General features: G+C 41.1%; 1 non-coding gene across 1 annotated transcript; it reads left to right on the forward strand.

Moving 5' to 3' along the window:
• The first annotated feature begins 9,562 nt into the window (after positions 1-9,562).
• On the forward strand, positions 9,563-9,725 carry LOC142451908 (U1 spliceosomal RNA). The gene has a single exon (XR_012785013.1). It is a non-coding gene; the product is annotated as a U1 spliceosomal RNA (small nuclear RNA).
• The last annotated feature ends 6,442 nt before the right edge of the window (positions 9,726-16,167 follow it).

A 16,167-nucleotide genomic window follows, 5' to 3' on the forward strand; every position in this document is an offset into this window, starting at 1 on the left:
CTAATGATCAGGAACATTTTCTCATATGTGTATTGGCTATTCAAATTTCAGACTCTGTGAAACTCCTGTTCAGGTCCTGTGTCCACCTCCTCAGTGGCCAGTTAGTTTTTCTCTTATTGTAATCTTGAAAAGTATTAGACATTTTAGTAATAAGGCCTATGTCTGATGTGTCATTGGTAAAGATGTTTTTCCAGTCAGTGGACTCTTGTTACTCTCTTGGTGATTTTTTTTTTGATGTACACAAGTGTCTTATCCTCAGTACATCCACTTGTCTATTTGTGACTCCTCTGTATTTGTATCCTTCCCTATTTCCACTAGTCTTATGTATTCCTTGTGCCAAGGGTCTCAGGTGTGTCCCAATTCCCTCATTAATGGTCCTAAGTGTTTGGGGTTTTATCTCAAGTTCTGCGATCCACCTAGAGTTTATTCTTGTGCATGAAGTGAGGTAAGGGTCTTGCTTCATTTTTCTGCAGGCAGATATCCATTTCTTCGAGCACCATTTATTGAAGATGACATCTGCTTCCCATTTAATATTTTGGGTTCTTATCAAAGATAAGTTGTGTATATGCTGATGTTTTTATTTCTGGGTCTTCAGGTATTTTCCATTGGTCTGAATATCTGTCATTATGCCAGTACCACCTTGTTTTGACTACTGTGGCCGTATAGTACATGCTAAAATAAGGTAGAACAAGGTAGGCATCTTTTCCCGCTTTAGGTATCAGAGTTATGTTAGCTTCATAGAAAGAGTCTGGGAGTATTCCATCTTTTTCTATGTTCTGGAAGAATTTGTGTAGGATAGGTGTCAGTTCTTCCCTGAATGCTTGTGAAACCATTTGGCCTGGGGGATTTTTTTCTGGTAATCCCTTGATTACCTTGTCTATTTCTTTCATTGCTATGAGTCTGTTGATATTGTTGACATCCATCTGGGATAGTCTAGGGAGGGATTGTGTTTCCAAATATTTGTCCATGTCTTCCAAATTTTTGAATTCGTTAGAGTATAGAACTTCATAGTCCTATGTAGTTATCCTATTGATTTTATTAGGGTCCATTTTAATGTCCCCGGTTTCATCCCTCATCCTTGCAAATGTCGTTTGTTCCTTCCTTTCATTGGTTAGGTTTGCCAGCGGTCTATCACCTCTATTAATTCTTTCAAAGAAACAACTTTAGGCGGAATTAATTTTTTCCACAGTTATCTTGTTTTCCCTCTCCTGTAATTGATCTCTGATTTTTAATTTATCTGTCCTCTTGCTATTCATAGGATTGTTCTCTTGACTATGCATGCATTGGTGTAAGTTTTGTGTCAGCATATCATCCACGAGTCTCTCTTCTTTTTTAATGTGTGCATTTATTGCTATCAGCCTTTCTCTCATAAATGCCTTTGCTATATCTCACATGTTTTGGTACATCGTATATTCATTATCATTGGTTTCTAGTAACTTCCTGATTTCATCTCTGATCTGGGTAAATACCCACTCATTTTGCAATAGGAAATTGTTCATCCTCCAATTATTTGCCCTTGTTTTCTTCACCATCCTTCTGTTAATTTCCAGCTTTATGGCGCCGTGATCAGAGAGAGATGTCTGTATAACCTCTATGTGCTTGAATTTTCTCAAGTTAGACTTGTGTCCCAGCATGTGGTCTATTTTTGAATATGTGCCATTTGGACTTCAAAAGAATGTGAATTTTCTTGCATGTGGGTGGAAAGCACTGAAAGTATCAAGTCAAGTCGTCCAATTGTGCTATTTAGATCTGTAGCCTCCTTGTTGAGTTTCTTTCCCAATGATCTGTCTTTTTCAGAGAGTGGTGTTTCAAAGTTGCCAACTATAATTGTTGAGCCTGTGATCTCTTTTTTCATTTTTGGATATGTTTGATTTTCATATTTTTCAGGTCCCTCGTTAGGTGCATATATATTTATTATGTTCACTGGTTTGTGGTCTATTGTTCCCTTGAGCATTATATAGTGCCCCTCCTTGTCTCTTGTTATGGCCTGTATCTTGAGGTCACTTTGGTCAGATCGCTATCCCTGCTTTATTGTATTGCCATTTGCTTGGTATATTTTCCTCCAGCTTTTAATTCTCAATTTGTTTTTGTCTGCAAGCTTGAGATGAGTCTCTTTGAGGCAGCAGTTTGATGGGTTATGTTTCCTGAGCCAGTCTGTTAGCCTCTGCCTTTTAATGCCTGAGTTCAGGCCATTAATTTCAGTGTTATAACCATGTGGATTCTGTGATATCATCTTGTATCTTTTGTGTTGGATATTTTCCTATCTACCTATCTTATATGCCTGTGTTGTGTGTGTGTTTTATGTTTGCCTTCTTTCCACTATTGAGCTGATGCTATCCTGGGGGTTGTTTACTCTTTGTCGCCCTATGGGTGTTGTTCTATGTGATCGTCTCTTATTTGCTCTTGGTAAGTGTTGATGTTCTGCCCATACTGGTTTGGCAAGGATCTTTGGTAGGGTTGCGTTTCTTATGTGTGTTCTTTGAGGTTGTCCTTGTCTGTCTGGGAAGACTCTTACTTCTCCATGTATATTAATAGATAATTTCACTGGGTAAAGTATTCTTGGGTTTGCTTGGGGTTGCTTTCCTTGAATTGTGGGAATGTGTTATTCCATTCCCTCCTCTTCTTCATAGTTTCTGCTGATAGGTCTGAACATACGCTTATTGGGGTACTTTTATATGTGACTGTTTCCTTTTCCCTGGCTGTTTTTATGATCTTCTCCTTTTCCCCATAGTTGGATAGTTTGACAATTATGTGTCTTTGTGACTTTTTCTTCCTGGGATTCAGTCTAGCTGGTGTTCTTTCAGCTGCTTGAATGGTTTCCTGATTTTCATTTATTAAGCTGGGAAGTTTTCCTCTAAGAATTCCCATGCGGAAGGAAGCCTGCGATTGGGACGCCCACTATTGAATGGGCAGATTGTAGTAAGAAGTAAAGAGTTTTAGTTTAAAAAAAAAAAAGAATTCCCATGCTTTTTTCACTGTTGACTTCTTTGTTGTGTCTTGTTCTAGTAGTCCAGTGATTCTAATATTGTTTCTTTTCATGGCATCCGACATGGCTCTCAAGTTTTCTTCGACCTTTTTGGTTGTCTTATTTGACTCTTTTTCCATTTGCTGAGGTCTGCCTGGTAATCCTCTCGGTCACTAGTGTGATTCTCTGTCTCCTCTAGTCTGTTGGCAAGGTGTATCAATTTTTAACTCTTGTATTTCCCTTTGTTGTGTTGCCTTTTTCTCCTCTATCATTTCATCTTTTTTCTCCATTGCTTCCCTCATATTCTTTATGACTTCCAGCAGCATCCCAAAAATTTCTTTTTGAGGCAGGTCAATATCTGCTTCTTCTATGCCCATCATTATGTTCATAACTTCTTCTGGCATTGTCCTCTGTTTCTCCTGCTTTTTCGTTGAAGCTGTTTGAACTGGTTGCTCTTTATGTGTTGTTTTAGAAGAGCCTGGATCCATCTTCCTGAGTCAAAAAGCCTTGGACTCTCTCTTGCGGGATTCATGTTTGCTTCTATGAACTACCTGCCGGTAGCTGTACTGAGGGGTCAGGCTATCGCTATATCTTCCTGTGGTTACACTCTTATCCTAGAAGTCCAGTATTCTGTTATTTGGAATGTGTGTTGGATATTACTCTCATGTGACATTGGTCAGGTTGTTGTGGGCCCATGAGGGCACTGTTGCCCTGGTCAATCTCTAAGTAGGCTTCATGGTTCTTGGAGCACCTCGGATAGCCTGTGGTGTTTTCCTCTGCAACTGGAATGCTGAGGATGGCGTGTGGGTATACCCTCTTGGAGTAGAGCTCTGTAGCTATCCAGGGAATTACCATAGACAGTTATCGCCTTGGAAATTGGGTGGATGCCCCTGTAGTAGTTTGGAGCCCCACCAGTCGTGGTCAGGCGTTTCCCCCAATCAATTGTAGGGCCTTGGGGTTTAGGCTGCAGATGCCCCCAGTGTTTTCAGGGGAGAACCCCCTGCTGCTTCATGTATGGAAGATGACGGGCATGATTTCCCCAACTGCTTTCACAGCCAATAAATGCGGTTGGAGCTCCCCCAGTTGGGCCTTTATTGTTGCCCTAGACAAAAGAAAGTGGCCTGGAGTCCACTAGTGGCTTGTGACAGGAAATAGCATGAAAAGAGTGGAAAAAGAGGGAAAGAAGAAGACACGGACTAGAGCAACAATGCAAAGCAAACTGGTACCCACTCACACACACAACCAAAATGCACAAAGTAAACAAAAGTTAAAACAGTAAAAAAAGAAAGAAAACAATTTAAAGGAGAACCGAGTCTGCAGAGGCTGTGGTAGGAAAGAGAGAAGAGCTAGGAGAAGATGAGAAAAGAAGAAAAAGTGAAAGAAGAACGCAACAAAAGAAAGAAAAAGAAGAAAAAAGGGCCTATTCCCTTTGGACACTGCATCACCACTATGCCGGGCAGCAGAGGGAAGAGCTAGCTAATAAACTCCTTTTGCCACTTTTGCATCTCAACTAGTCGTGATTATTGCGCACACCCGAGGTAAGCTCGCCTTCCTTCCCCGAATCTAATATTTGGGGACTGTCCGAGACTGGGGTTTGAGAGCACAGGCCCTGCTGTGGCCGCATGGACCGACCTTGAGGTAGGAGGTTCTTTCTTTTTTTTTTTTCTTTTCTAAAATTCAGTCCGGACATGTCTATGGGTGGCGCCGTTAATTGGCACCAGAATGCGACTGAGACGGGAGCACCAGAGCAGTCACTGGTTGGGTTCAGAGTGGGAGACATCCTCCTGTTCCCCTGGTAAGTTCCAGTTACAGTCCGGACCTTATCATGATTCAGCACATTTGCCGCAATCCATGAGGAGACCCCCACTATTCTTTAAATGATTTCCCCTTCACTGACTTGGCTTTTGCCCTACTTTGGGTCTCATTTCGTCTCTTTTGTGAAATGGTGGAAGATTTTGGATTGTTGTTGCACATAGTATAATGTTGGAGCTGTGAGCTTTGGGAGCTCTGGGGAGGTATGTTTTCTTGGTGCGCACTGAACATTTAATTAAACTTCTCTTCATACACGAATTTCTGTGGATTTGTTTCTTTAACGTTCCAAACTATCACGCTCATGTAGCTGTGCGAACCTCCCTTCACTCATGTCTTTAGCTATATTACTTCCTTGACTTCCACATTTATCTCGAGCCTCATCATTACCAGAGGAGTTTACTTGACAAGCGTCGAAACGCTTTATTGGGAAAATTAGCTGTTTCACCACAACTTTCCACCGGAAATGGCTTTTACTTCCGTACCATTGTGATTCAAGCAGTTTCACATATCTCCGCTCCAAATGTATCTCCAGGAGATTCATGAATATAACGGAAGAGGCAATTATTCTGGTGCTTTGCCTGCCTCTAGTAAATGTGGCCTCAAACAGTTTTACTTCTCTCAGCGCAACCCTTAGTTTATCAACTTTCTTGGATGTGAAGGAAAACAGAAAATCCTGCATTTCACGGGCTGCCCTTCTGTGTTGCCTCACCCAGAGTTACGTGTGTCATTTCTAGAGTGCCCCCAACAACTGTTTTTTCTTTGGTCAACAAGCATTATCATTTCCCATAATCCGTAGGTTACGGGAAACTTTGAATCCTGCAGGTTCCCGTATGTAATAATTAAATTAAACAATGGAGCTTTATGTATCTTCCTATTTTTCACAACAGGTAATGCTCATTGACACTGTTAGCTTATCATCCCAAATGGCCAATAAGCACAGGTGGTGTTAATTGAAGAGCGGAAGGATACATGCCTTTGTCAGTTTAGCTTTTCAGGTTCTCGGGTATCTTGCTTTGTGAAAGTCACTCCAGGGTGAAGATGCCTTAGCCAGTTAACTGCTACTGCTTCCAAGGCTCATGTAAACCAAGACATCTCTGAGCAGAAGCCACAATGCCTGACCGTGATACAGCTTTGAGTGCTCGACAGCTGTATGGAGACGCCGAACAAATCTAAGATTATTTCCCTTTTAGTGACTTGACTTTTCTTTTTTTTTTTATTATTTTGTTATTGTTTTTGTTTTTTTTCTGACTTGACTTTTCCAAGCAGTCTGCCTCATTCCATCGTTTGTGAGATGGTGGAAGACTTTGTGGATTTGGGAAGGGCATATGGGATAATGTTGGGCTAGTGAGATTGAGCAGCTCTGGTAGGGAAATTTTCTTGATGTGTACTTAACATTTAATTACAACTCTCTTTTATACACGTGTGGCTGTGAATTTATTTATCTAAAATTCACAGAATAACACATTCCCATAGCCATTTTTACTTCCTTGACATCCACATTTTTAACTACCCACAACATTGCCAGGTGAGGATACTTGACTTTGTTTAAAACAATTTAAGGATGAAATGAGGTGTTTCGCCACACCTTTTCCAATAGGAAATGCTTTTACATCAGTTCAGTGGGTGCTTCAAGCACTTTCATTTATGTGAGATTCAAATTGTGTGCCAGGAGGTTCATGAATATAAATGAAGAGGGAAACCTACTGCTGTAAAAAAAAAAAGGAGAAGAAGAAGAAAAAAGAAATAGAATAAGAGAATTAAATGAATAGATAAAAAGATAGCTTAGGGGTCAGGCTGCGGAGTAGGTGGGCAGAGTTGTTCTAAGCAGAGGGTAGGGTTCTGGGAACCAGCTCTGGCATGTGAAAGGAAAGAGAGGGAGACGGGAGAATCATACAAGCAGAGAGAGAAGCAGAGAGAACAAAGAAAGAGAGAGGAAATAAAAAATGAGAAGACAAAGAAGGGGAAGAAACTCAATTGTGTTCATTAAGATTGGCTGTGATGGTAAAGAGGGAAGTGGGAGAGTAGGAGGAAATAAAGAATAGAGAGATTGCTGATCTCTGCTTGCTTGAATGTAAGGCCAGAGGGGTTTAGACCCTACCCCACAATGGCAGGTTGGTGTGCCCTTTTAATGTAGGGACACAGTGGTCCTGGGTAGAATTGTCCTAGTTGACAAGATCGCCTTAGAGGTCTGACGGAGTTTTCCTCAGCAGTGCAGCGCAGTGTAGATGGCTGTCACAGCTGCCTTCTGTGGTGTTCAGCACTCCCACGGAGGGCAGGCTGGAGTTGCCCCTGATATCTGGGTTGATTTGCCCTAAGCAGAGGATAGTGACCTGGAAGCCAGTAGTGTCCTATGATAGGAAATGGTGGGAGAGGAGAGGAAAAGAGCAGAAAAGAAAAAAAAAAGAGGGAAAAAGAAGAAAGAGAAAAAATACTAACACAAAACTGAGCTTGTTCAGACTGATTGCGGTGGGAAAGATTGAATGGTGAATGAATACAGGGAGAAGAAATAGAGTGGTAAATAAGGAGTAAGTGAGACTTGATCACCTGTCCATGAGGCTGGAGGAGTTCCAACTCTTCCTGAAGGTAGCGGGGCGGTGTGCCCATTGGATATAGGGTTTCACAGATGCTGTGTGGGATTACTTTAAAAGGCAAATTATCACATGTGGCCAGGCGTCTGTCAGCACCGCTGTACGGAGCATTGGAGTTTTCTGGTACAGTCTTGTGCTGTATGTAACAGTGCAGCAGGGCCTGGGGGGGAGGGTGTTCCCACAGCCCCATCTAGGGTCCCAGGACAGGCAGGATCTCCCCAGATATGTGTAGAATCACTGAGAGGGAAGCTGGACTTATTGTCTTATCTAGATTGCTGGTGCCCTACTACATCAGCGGATTTTGTTTTTTACCCCCTTGGCCAGCTAGAATAGAATCAAATTAAATTGTCTCCCACAGTCTCTGACACTTTCTACAGTGGGTTTTTGTTATACAAAAAACCGCCAGGCTCTGTAGCTGAGTTCTGGCATTCCTTAGCTAGGCTTCTTCTTATGTTGATTTGGGTTAAGGGCTCTGGGTCTTTGCTTCTTGGAGCTGAGCAACAAGACTGGGGTTTGAGTTTTTAACCAATAATGTATATTTCACTCTTTTTATATTATGATTGTGATGTGCTCTGATTTGGGGGCTGTCACCCTGACCCTCAGAAGGAGAGATCCTGCTTATCAGGGGGCTTGTTTCTTTCTTGGCCAATTGGAACTAAATTCGCTCCCTGGAGTGCGACTATCCACCTATTTTCTCCCATACCAAGATCTGCCTTGGGTAAAAATCTGTTTTTTCTTCTTCTCCAAATTATGGCTACCCACCACTCCTATTCTCCAGGCTGTGAGCTCAAGGCAGCCAACAGTGCGGAGAGCTCCGGCGTGGGGTTCTCCTTGTGTCTAGGAGTCTCTCCCCTTTAGGGCATCAACCTGAAGAGATTGCTGCTCCGAGCAAGGGTGCAGGGAAATTTCCAGCTGGCACCTGCGGGCTAGCCAAAGCTAGAGCGCTTTAGAGCATTCTTGGTATGCTTTGTGAGTGGAAATCACACGCAAAAAGGGGTTCAGGAGAGACCCTACTACCCTAGTTCTAATTTCAGGACTCTACCTCACTGTTTCCTTAACCTTATCTCCCAATTTTCTTGTCTGGAAGCAGGAGCTCTGGACTGGTCAGTCCTATCAAGTCACCATTTTCCCCCCGAGTTTTGGCATCAAATATTTATCCTCTTAAAAGAGATACCAGACTCCATAAAACTGAGCAAATTTCTTCTTATTTGATATAACGTGGAATACTGAAGACATTCAGGAAATTTCTCATCTCTGCATGTATGATCTGAATTCTATGTAGGTGCTTTCAAGGTCTTAGTTTCTGATTCTGAATTGTTAAGATGAAATCATGAACCTTTTTATTTAACGTGCAAGCTTTTTTATTCTCAGCTTTGTCTTTGGTGCCTGGCTCTCAGCTGCCTGAAAATGCCATCAGAGTTCATCAAAATAAACAAAATTTATCTTAAATTTTACTTTCTGTCTAAGAACAATAAGAAGAGTTGCTGGAAGCTAAGCAGGGCACAAACAAGTCTAAGGAGAATGCACAATATAAATAAGAGCTTGAATAACACTACATACATGCATAATCTCCTCCAAGCTTTGTCTCATATCAACATTTTGTAAAATTCTGCTAAACTCAGAGAACAGTATTAACTTCCTTCTCATAGAAGAGTTCAGATTAAAATTGTTCATATAGTTTTCTTTTACTTTATACATACGTTGTATCTCAAAAATAGTAATAGATATTTATTTTTATAATAATCACATATTTTCCTTTATATGCACTCTAAAGAGAAATCAAATTTAGTATATAAAAATGTAGAGAAGGAAACATGTACAACTGTATCTGATAATTCAGACTTTTAAATAGAAAAATATCATATCAGGAAGGAGGGATTGATTTATGCTAATGGTAGTGAAACAATGGGAAAAAGGGTATCAATGATGGTTGTACAACATGAAGAGTATAGTCAATGGCAATGAATTAATCACACATGGAGAAGCTGTTGAATTGGAGAAAATTTTGCTGTGTATATTTTTTCCACAATTAGAGAAAAATACATGAATGACGAGTACAAGAAAGAAGGAAATATTCTGGAATTGACTGGTGATCATTGTAAAATTGCATGACACGTAGATGAAGTGCTAATAAAAATGTTAAAAAATGATTTTAAAAGCAAAATTAAAATCATGTAGTGAGAAATTTAATATTTTTATACGTACCTGGCAGGGGAAATACCATGATCACAAGGTGGTTTTCCCAGGGCGAGGCTTATCCATTGCACTCCAGATGTGCTGACCCCTGCGATTTCCCCAAATGTGGGAAACTCGACTACATAATTTGTGGTAGTGGGGGACTGTGTTCAAGCTCTCCCCTGATTTAAAAATAATAAAAAGATAAAAAGAAAAAGAGAAACTTAATGTTTAATGTAAACTTCATATAGCTTCCAAGAAGCCCTGGTAGTCCTATAGGGTAATTGTTGAACTGTTAATCATAGATTGGTTGTTCATAATTACTAGCTCCTCTGGGAGAAAGATGAGGCTATCTGATTTTTTTTTAATGTACAGCCTTGGAAACCTTATGTAGGGTCGTTATGAATTGAAATCGACCAAATGACAGTTAGTTTGGCTAGATAACTTTCATGTTTATTGCTCTCTTTAAATTGATAAATTATAGATAAATTCTCTTGGTCTTCTCTCATCCAACCATTTACTCTATCATCTCTATCTATTGATCTATAATTTTCAAACTGTCAAATATCTCAGGAAGTGAATGGATTTGGAAGATTTAAGTGAAGTAAATCAAGCACAGAGATACACATATTATATGAGGTCATATTATATGGGAAAAAAAATAAAGACTGGAAGTTTTCGTACTGAAGGAAAACAAACCTCGATGACTATGTACCCTGAAGGGAAACTTAAACACGGTGGAGGTCTACTAATCCCCATGTTGAGCTCTCCTTCAGGATGTAGTCTGTTTCCTGCTGGGTCTGGGGCTTGTATATTTCTCATTGACTACTTTTTTTTTTTCAGACTTGAAACAGCTGCAATCTGTTTTGCCTTTGAGAGTAGGAATTAATCGGTAGTATGTCATCTTAACTCCAAACTTTGGATTCATTTGCTTCTGCAGCTAGACGTCTTTCTTTATCCTACTGATAGTGGTTCACCAACCCCTACTCAAGTCAAGAGAAGTCTCCAGGAAAACATCTGGACCATGGACTGACAGCTTTCCTGCTTCTACAACTGTGAGCCTTTTTTTAAAAAAACAAAAAAAACCCTCTATGTATATGTATCTAAACTTCACTGGTCTTGTGGCTGATGTAGACCTAGACACCATGGTGTATCCTTAAGTAAGCAAACTAAGGCTAAGTAAGAACAGTATCCACCTATTCTGACACACGTATGAATTGCCTTAAAGACTTAAACTTAAAGACACACTTAAGATCAAATCTTATTTGTAACTTGGGACAGTCTGTACTTAGAGGTAGGCTGTAGTTGACAGTCTGTACTTAGAGGTAGGCTGTAGTTGCCTGGTAGAAGCTCATAGGAACAGAATGTGTTCTTGTCTTTCCAGCTGTGTCCATTGATGCCAGGTGGGTAAAGTAAATTTGACCATGGTGGGAGTATTTACACCATTACAGATCGCAAATTCTGCAAATCATCCTCTTCACTGAGTCTGTTGTTAAGCATTAATTAGCATATCACTGCTTTAAAAAGGTAGTCTCCCTCTGGATCTAATTAATAGGATTATCTGTGGTGGAGGTTGGTTTCTTTGGTAGTACATATAAGGGGATCCCTGTGTGCTAAAAATGGTTAAAATGCTCACCTGCTCACCAAAAGGTTGATCATTCATGTTCACCCCAAATTGCCCTGATGAAAGAAAGGCCGGGTGAACTACTAAAAAATAATCCATTGAAAATCCTCTAGGGCACATTTCTACTTTGGCGCATGTAGTGTCCACATAGGTCAGAAGTAACCTGACAACAACCAGTGAACATATAGTGTTTGTTTTTAACTACAGGTCATTAAATCAAAACATTGTACATGTGTATAGGTTTTCCTAATTTTGTTTTCTTCTAATTTAGTTTTTAAAATGTTTATAATATATGTCAGGTGTCACTGGATCATACTGTCCTGAGAAGTTTCCCAATATTCATAGCTCTATAAATAATAAGTCTTACATAATTTCCAGAAATAATTTCTACCCTAGTGAACTAGCCTAGAAGAGTTAAAGCTTGGGTAGCAAAGACACATTTGCTGTAAATCACTTTATTTTGTCACCTCAATGCAATTTTTAAAAAAGAAAAGGAAAAACTAAGGCAGGTGAGATAATTAAGGTTTATTGTGCCAACCTGGCTGATAAACACATGTGCAATTAGTTGAAGGGAGGAGAGATAAATGGCTTGGTGAGTTTTGCCTTTCCAGTGCTCGAGTCTCTTGCTTTCTGATGGTTGGACCCGGGTGCAGCTGCATTAGGCAGTCCCCTGCTTCAGCTGGCAAGGCTCAGTTCCTGCAAGACATCCCTGAGGAGAAGCTCCATGGGCCTACCCCGATGCAGCCCTGGGTGTTAGGGAAGCTGTGTGGAGACCCCTGCCAGCACTGAGATGCTTACATGCTCACTGATTCCACTTTCCGCCTGCAGTCATTGCGTGTGTATATTGTGAGTTTGAGGAGGACTTTGTAGATTGGTGTTGAACATATGGGCTACTGGTGGGCTTATGGTTTTCGGCAGTACTGGTTTGGTATGCTTTTTTTTTTAAATCTTTAAAAAAAATTTTTTTTAAAATTTTCACAATTTATTAGGGGCTCATACAATTCTTATCACAGTTCATACATATACATACATCAATTGTATAAAGCACATCTGTACAGTCCCTTCCCTAATCATTTTTTCTCCTCTTTTCTTTTTTTACATTTTATTAGGGACCCATACAACTCTTATCACCATCCATACATATACATACATCAATTGTATAAAGCACATCCATACATTCCCTGCCCCAATCATTCTCAAAGCATTTGCTCTCCACTTAAGCCCCTTGCATCAGGTCCTCTTTTTTTTCCCCCTCCCTCTCCTTTCCCCCCTCCCTCATGTGCCCTTGGTAATTTATACCTCGTTATTTTGTCATATCTTGCCCTATCTGGAGTCTCCCTTCCCCCCTTCTCTGCTCTCCCTCTCCCAGGGAAGAGGTCACATGCGGATCCTTGTAATCAGTTCCCCCCTTCCAACCCACTCACCCTCCACTCTCCCAGCATCGCCCCTCACACCCTTGGTCCTGAATGTATCATCCACCCTGGATTCCCTGTACCTCCAGCCCTCATATGTACCAGTGTACAGCCTCTGCCCTATCCAGTCCTGCAAGGTAGAATTCGGATCATGGTAGTTGGGGGGAGGAAGCATCCAGGATCTGGGGGAAAGCTGTGTTCTTCATCGGTACTACCTCGCACCCTAATTAACCCATCTCCTCTCCTAAACCCCTCTATGAGGGGATCTCCATTGGCTGACACTTGGGCCTTGGGTCTCCACTCTGCACTTCCCCCTTCATTTAATATGGTATATATATACATATACACATATATACACACACTTATATCATTGTTGTTTTTTTTGCATGATGCCTTATACCTGGTCCCTTGGCACCTCGTGATCGCACTGGCCGGTGTGCTTCTTCCATGTGGGCTTTTTTGCTTCTGAGCTAGATGGCCGCTTGTTCACCTTCAAGCCTTTAAGACCCCAGATACTATCTCTTTTGATAGCCGGGCACCATCAGCTTTCTTCACCACATTTGCTTATGCACCCATTTGTCTTCAGCGATCCTATCATGGAGGTGTGCAGTCAATGATATGATTTTTTGTTCTTTGATGCCTGGTGACTGATCCCTTTGGGACCACTCGATCACACAGGCTGGTGTGTTCTTCCATGTGGACTTTGTTGCTTCTGAGCTAGATGGCCGCTTGTTTATCTTCAAGCCTTTAAGACCCCAGTCACTATCTCTTTTGATAGCCGGGCACCATCAGCTTTCTTCACCACATTTACTTGTTCACCCACTTTGGCTCCAGCCATTGTGTCGGGAGAGTGAGCATCATAGAGTTCCAATTTAATAAAAGAAGGTATTCATGCATTGAAGGAGTGTTTGAGTAGAGGCCCAAGGTCCTTCCGCCACCTTAATACTTGACCTGTAAATATAGACACATAGATCTATTTCCCCATCCTCCTATATATATTTGCATGTACATGTCTTTGTCTAGACCTCCATGAATGCCCTTTGACTCCTAGCTCTTTCCTCCATCTCCCTTGACTTTCCTCCTGCCCTACTACCATGCTTCATTGCCACCTGGGCTAGAGTATACCTCTTCTCTAAGCAACCTTACCCTTGATCATTCCTGGGGACATAAGGCAGCTCATCAAACACTTATCAATATTCAAATCAATGGCGGGAACTTCAGCCCAGCCTCTGCAACACTGGTGCAGGCAGTCGATCTGCCATCTGGGGCACTCCCCTGATAGGGAAGCCACAGGAAGATAGTGGTAGGTTAATCCCATAGCAAAATCAGCTGTAGGCAGATCGAATAAGAATTCCTATAAGTCTTCCTGAGAGAGACTAGAAAATGGCACCTGGTCCCTCAAAAACAACTCAACGCAAACAGCCATCACCCCCAACGACCTCAACAAAAAAACAGGAGAAACAAAAGGCAAAGGAAGAAGATGTCCTGAACATAACAACATACATAGAAGAAGCAGACATTGAGATGCCATACAAAGAAGCTCTCAGAATGGTGCTTGGAGCGATGCAGAATATGAGGGAAACACTACAGAAAAAGGATGAAATGATAGAGGAGATAAAAGACACATACCAAAGGAAAATACAGGAGCTTGAGCAGCAGGTAACGAAAAACAATAGCAGAATCATGTTCCTTGAGAATCGATTGGAGGAATCAGAGAACCGCATCAGTGTCATGGAGGACAGCCAAGCAGACTTTAATAAACGTGAACAAAAATCTAATAAGAGCATCAGAGAAGCCGAAGAAAACCTAAGAGCTATGTCTGATGCTATGAAGCGGAACAACATTAAAATTATTGGCCTACCGGAGGAAGACACAACAAAGAAGTCATCTGCAACAATAGCGAGAGAATTCTTGGAGGAAAACTTCCCCAGCTTAATGAATGAAAACCAAGCAACCATCCAGGAGGCTGAAAGAACACCAGCACGACAGGACCCCAAGAAGACGTCACCAAGGCACATAATAGTTAAACTTTCAAACTTTGAGGAAAAGGAGAAAATCATGAGAGCAGCTAGGGAAAAGCAAGCAATCACATATAAAGGTTCCCACATAAGGATATGCTCAGACCTATCAGCAGAAACTATGAAAAAAAGGAGAGAGTGGAGTAACATATTCCAAAAATTGAAAGAAAACAACGCAAATCCAAGAATACTCTACCCAGCCAAATTATCAATCTAGATCGATGGAGAAGTAAAAGTCTTCCCAGACAAGGAAAAACGCAAAAAATTCGTTACAACAAACCCAGCCTTACAAAAGATCCTCGCCGACTCAGTATGGGCAGAAGAACAACACTCACCAAGCACAAATAAGAGACCAGCACATAGAACAACCTCACCCAGAGCACAACAAAGAGAAAACAGACCCCAAGATAGCAATGGCTTAAGGATGGAAAGAAGTCAAGAATGATACACACACAAAACACACACTAATGAGAAAGGAAAGTAGGAAAACTCCCAACACAAAAAGTATAAAATGGCATCACAGAGTCCGCACATTGATATAATAACCCTGAATATCAATGGCCTGAACTCAGGCATTAAAAGACTGAGACTAGCAGAATGGCTTAGAAAACACAACCCATCAATTTGCTGCCTACAGGAGACACATCTCAAGGCTACAGACAAAAATAGGCTGAGAATCAAAGGCTGGAGAAGGACCTACCAAGCAAACAGCAATACAAAAAAAGCAGGGGTTGCAATCCTTATCTCGGATAAAATTGACCTCAAAGTGCAAACCATAAAAAGAGATAAGGAGGGACACTATATAATGCTCAAGGGAATGATAGACAACGAACCACTAAGCATTGGTATGCTTTCTTAATGTGCACTTACCCTTTATATAAAACTCTCTCCTATACATATGAATTTCTGTGGATTTGTTTCCCTAGTTTACAGCAGCCTAACACAGCAGGGACTCTCCTTTGCTAAGCCTGGCATTCTCTTGGAGTTCCTTGCTGATGTAAGTAATTAATGCATTCAGCTCCTGGCTAAAATACAGGAGCTTTAAGACCACTCAGAAACACCATTGAAGATAGGCCTGGCAATCTGTTTGAAAAACCAGTCATCGAAAACCCTATGGATCACATCCCATTCTTGCACCCATAGGGTTGTCATTAGTCAGAGTCAATCGGATGGAAACTGACATGACTTGTTTGTTTGGTGGCCTTCTTTTAATTGGTTCACCCTTAATGATTCCAGAGTATTCTACCTTAAACACCAACAATGACATAGAAAGCATGCCTTTTTGCTTTCTTAGATTTCATGGTTTTGAGGTGTAGGGAAAGATGGATGGCTGGGGAGGGGGAGAATTCAAGAAACTATAACTTCCTAAGTTTCCTTTGAAGCTTGTTTTTATATATTCTCCTGTGGAAATGCAAGCAAAGAGCATTGAGCTTGGAGACTAGACTGTAGCAAGGAGATGATCACTGTACTTTTGACACCAATTGCTTTCTTTTGACCATTTTACTGATATCTAAGATGATATAAGATCAGCTTGTCCCATCATTCCAACCAACTTGATATCTATTGTACAGCA

The sequence above is a fragment of the Tenrec ecaudatus genome, chromosome 6 (genome assembly GCF_050624435.1).
Source record: "Tenrec ecaudatus isolate mTenEca1 chromosome 6, mTenEca1.hap1, whole genome shotgun sequence".
In the NCBI taxonomy this organism is placed as follows: Eukaryota; Metazoa; Chordata; class Mammalia; order Afrosoricida; family Tenrecidae; genus Tenrec; species Tenrec ecaudatus.